This window comes from Scyliorhinus canicula, chromosome 2, assembly GCF_902713615.1.
Source record: "Scyliorhinus canicula chromosome 2, sScyCan1.1, whole genome shotgun sequence".
Lineage (NCBI taxonomy): Eukaryota > Metazoa > Chordata > Chondrichthyes > Carcharhiniformes > Scyliorhinidae > Scyliorhinus > Scyliorhinus canicula.
Window position 1 is genome coordinate 60,596,025 of NC_052147.1, and position 5,238 is coordinate 60,601,262.

Sequence of the window (5,238 nt, forward strand, 5' to 3'; positions counted from 1 at the left end):
TGAATGGTTGTTCCACTTTGTACTGTTTGTTCAAGACCCACCCGTTCCTGGCTGGTCCTTGGAATAATAAGATGTGTTATCTCAAGTCCGTTTCATTTATGTGACCACATGATCAATACCTTTATTATCCACACAAATAATAAATTGATTTCTTCATACCTGTTTTTGTTCAGTTTCAGTGTTTGCAGACACTGAGTCTGGGATCATTGTATTTGAGTTTCTGTCGATACCCAAACAACAGGAGCCGTAATAGGAGCAAAAATGTCCATTGTCTCCAAAGGTTCACAGACATACGACGTGAGCATCACATTATTCATTCAGCGGATGTGGGCATTGGTGACAAGACCAATATATGTTGTCAACAAGAACAAAAAGAACAAAGAACAAAGAAAATTACAGCACAGGAACAGGCCCTTCTGCCTGCACCGATCCAGATACTTTATCTAAACCTGTTGCCTATTTTCCAAGGATCGACTTCCCTCTGTTCCCCACCCGTTCATATATCTGTCCAGATGCATCTTAAATGATGCTATTGTGCCCACCTCTACCACCTCCGCTGGCAAAGCGTTCCAGGCACCCACCACCCTCTGCGTCAAAAACTTTCCACGTACATCTCCCTTAAACTTTCCCCCTCTCACCTTGAAATCGTGACCCCTTGTAATTGACACCCCCCACTCTTGGAAAAACTTGTTGCTATCCACCCTGTCCATACCTCTCATAATTTTGTAGACCTCAATCAGATCCCCCCTCAACCTCCGTCTTTCCAACAAAAACAATCCTAATCTACTCAGTCCATCCCTAACTGCCCTTGGTGATGTGGTAGTAAGACATCTTCTTGAACTGCTGCAGTCCATGTTGTAGAGGTATACCCACTGGTCTTTAGCTCAGGAATTCCAGGAATTTGACCCAGCAGGGATGAGGGAACAATGATTAATTAATAATAATAATCTTTATTGTCACAAGTTGCCTTACATTAACACTGCAATAGAGTTACTGTAAAAAGCCCCCAGTCGCCACATTCCGGCACCTGCTCGCATACACGGAGGGAGAATTCAGAATGTCCAAATTACCTAACAGCATGTCTTTCAGGACTTGTGGGAGGAAACCGGAGCACCCGGAGGAAACTCACGCACACACGGGGGAACGTGCAGATTCCACACAGACAGTGACCCAAGCCCGGAATTGAACCTGGGACCCTGGAGCTGTGAAGCAACAGTGCTACCCACAGTGCTACTGTGTGTGGCTTGAAGGAGAGCACGAAGATGGTGTTCCCAGGCACATGCTCCCATTGTCATTCTAGGTGATAGAATTTGCAGATTTAGCAATTGCTTTTGAAGAATCCTTGCTAATATGCTGTTGTGCATCTTGTAGGAGGTATGCACTGCAGTTAACTTACATCAGCGATGGAGAGAGTGAATGTCTAAGGTGATGGATGAGATGGCAATTACTTCTTTTAGAACCCTGTAAATGAATTGCAGCCCCTTTATATGAATTTATAGTAAATGCTGTTACATTCACCTTAATTTGTCTCCTTACAAAAATACTTTGTGGATTCATGGCAGCCCAGATGTGCTAATTCTCACATTTAGCCTGGTATAAAAAAAGAAAATGACAATAACTGGGCTGGTCAAGGCTAGCAGTACGACATGTCTAATTCATCCTTAATAACGTTCCGTGTCTGAGCACTCAGCTCCATGGACATTGAAACCCTGCAGTGCCCTCTGATGGAGTTTTATATTATTTCATCTGTTATACTGTATCACAAGAAAAAATGCAAATACTAAATGTGTATGTTAAATATTCACCTATCCTCAACTACCATCTGCATTTGTTCATTTGAAATTACCGGTAACGGTCCTTGCTGTATATCTAGGCAGCACCTAAAGGAAAACACTTATCTTTGAACCGGTTTATTGGGGTTAGAGTCCTTGGACTCCCTGCCCTTTGATTTATTTTATATAGCTTCTTTAATATTTTGGCTGTGCCAGTGAATAGGTGGATTACTCACTACAGTGGGAAGGTAATCTTCCCTGGCATTGCTACAAGCTGCTCATCTCCCAAGTCCCATCACAGGTTTGTTAGGGAGCAGTTATCAGATAAATGTGCCTGCCCTGCCAGCCTGGAGGTAGCTTCACGGGGGCAAGACATTTCTATAGCAAATAAAGGGCAGATAACTGTAAGAAAGAGAAATAATCCCTGTAATCTTTGTTTAAGGAGAAAGCACCGAGAAGATTTGCTAGCTGACGAAACCTTTTATGTTTCGGGATTGAGGAAACTTGCGGAGGCTCGGGACATATCCTTCCATAATTCTACAATTATCTGTTTCAGGTATTCTGCTCAGCTATACTCTAAAAGCAGACTAAAAGCAGAAATGGCTCAAGGGAGAAACATCAGTTGTAAAGAATACTAATGATATCTTTAGCGAGTAAAACAAAAAGTATTTATCCCATCAGCCCACATGTTTTATATGCTGCCTCTTTGCTTCAGGGTTCAGTCAGGTAATGAAGCTCCTCTTACATACACAGACTGAGGCATATTTGCCGGGTTTAGCACTGAATAGGATCATGCATGGGTCATACCTCATACACCACACGTACATGTGCCATATGCAAAGTTATTTGTGATTAAATATTACACAAATACTTCTGAATAAATGTCATTCGTTCACATTCAACTGTTCTCATATCGGGCGGGATTCTCCGACCCCCCGCCGGGTCGGAGAATTGCCCGGGACCGGCGTCAATCCCGCCCCCGCCATGTCCCGAATTCTCCACCACCCGAGATTTGGCGGGGGTGGGAATCTCGCCGTGCCGGTCGGCGGGCCCCTCCATGGCGATTCTCCGGCCCACGGTGGGCCTAAGTCCCGCCGCTGACAAGCCTCTCCTGCCGGCGGGAATCAAAACACCTACCTGACTGGCGGGATTGGCGGCGCGGACGGGCACCAGGGTCCTGGGGGGGGGGGAGGGGGGGCACAGGGCGATCTGACCCCAGGGGGTGCACCCATGGTGGCCTGGCCCGCAATCAGGGCCCACCGATTGGCGGGCGGGCCTTTGCCGTGGGGGAACTCTTTTTCTTCCGCCTTCGCCATGGTCTTCACCGCTGATGCTCCGGCGCATGCGCGGACTTACGCCAGCCGGCGAAATCCTTTCGGCCCCGGCTGGCGTGGCGCCAAAGGCTGTTCACGCTGGAGTTGTTGGAAACTTGCCTTCAAACTGATGATGAAACACCGAGGTGTATCATTTTTCTGTAGAATGGTTGCACTGTGTACTTCCAATTAGACCTCGAGATCTTGGCAAAATGAGGGATTCATTTCGGCACTGAGGTTGCTAGTTATCTGAGGGAGAAGACTGCTGATTGTGCCAGTGCATTCTATTGTACCGGAGAGAATTGAGATACAACAGGGGAGCCAAAGGCCTGGCACCCAAAGCAGGGCAGACCCCTTACTTCATCAGTGCTGACCTGGTTCCAATGCTGGAGTCTGTGTGGGAGAGAAAGAAGGTCCTCTTCGCAGATGTTGGTGGCCGAAGACCACATTGTCGTGCAGCTGTCATCCTTTTCTGTTTCGCATCATTTTCTTCTGCCTCCAATTCCTCCACCTCTCTTACCTACTTCCCCTTCCCTGATGAACTGTGTTTTTCCAGGGTCGCACTGTCTTCAAGGTCCACATCTCTTTGGAGGGCCATCGTATGGAGAGTATAGTAGGTCACCACAAAGACCAAGACTCTTGCAGGGAGGTATTAGAGGGCATAGCCTGACCAGGCCAGAGCACAGGATTCACATCTTCAGAAGCTGGATGGCTTGTTCAGTAGTTGCTCTACAGTGAATAACTGGTATTGCCCTACAGTGAATAGCTGGTATTGCCCTACAGTGAATAGCTGGTATTGCCCTACAGTGAATAGCTGGTATTGCCCTACAGTGAATAACTGGTATTGGGTGTATCACCTCTGTGCCTCTGCCCGGAGAGGGAGTAGCTATCCACTCCCATTGAGGTGTAGTAACCACCTCTCCAAGGGATGTCCCTTGTTCCCAAGGATCTGTTCACATGCTTTGAAGGTTATTGGAGATATTGGTGTGTTTTCATAATGATATAATGCCACAAATCAGTCCTAAGGGATTTGTTAAATGCATTATATGTTCATATGTTAAGACTAGTCACTTGAGAACAGATATACATTGATATAAAGCTTGAAGACATCAGCAGCAGAACTGTGTGCACTGTGCTTTGCTCCAGGCCAAAGTGATACTGAGACTGAATCACATGACACACTTCCATTCTAGCAATGTCATGCTGCTAGCCCTTCAAGGCACATTACAACATACCCTTTCTTTTGAAAGATACTCTCCCCCTTCCAAAGAAGTATAATTTCACACGTATGTTCCTGTTTAAATTCCATTACCTCGATGTATAGGACTGGTGAATTTATTGTCCATGCTTCATCTGAGGTGTCAGTGTGCAGCATTGAATTCTTCCCGTGCCAACTCCTGTACAAAAGCTGGTCCTCCCCGCCACAACAGCAAACTTCCTTCCTGCAAACACACACCCTCCCACACGCTCCTCATCAAAGGGGGCTCACAATATTCACCACAACTGACCAGATTCAATGGGTGAATCGAACAAAGTAGTGGCCATGACAATACATGGTTCACAAAACTATCCTTCCTTCAAATGAAGAGTATTAATGCCACACAGCATTATAACAAGCATCTATGTTATTCCATTTGAATAATTAAGACCTTTCCTCATACGCTCTCTACTCTTCTATGTGTTGCCACCCCTGTGGTTTCAGCAGGTCGGCTGCTCACTCAGTTCACTGAAAGACATATGTTCGTGCTGGAACTGTGAAATAGGGATCCAGGTTAGCATAGTGGAAATCATGACATTTCATGTATTGATTTTTAAAAGGTGGAAAGGCCAGCTTTTGTTGCTCTTCCCTAATTGCCCTTGTTGACGTACGTTCAGCATGAGTGGCAGCTCAGCGTCAAGTGGCAGGGTGATATCTAATGTTCTCACCAGGTTCTCACCAGAATAACTACACCTCTCTATTAGCGGCTGCAATCCTCTCAGTCTCCAGAGTTCTCATCTCCATCAATGGCAGTGTGGCCGTGGCAGCATCTCTATCCCCTAGTTCTCTGCCTCTTCCTGGAGTTGTGCCTTCCCTTGTCCTGAAATGAGCAAAGGCGGATTAGGAGTCAGAGAGACACAGAGGTCTACAGCACAGGATGGCCCTTTGGCCCATT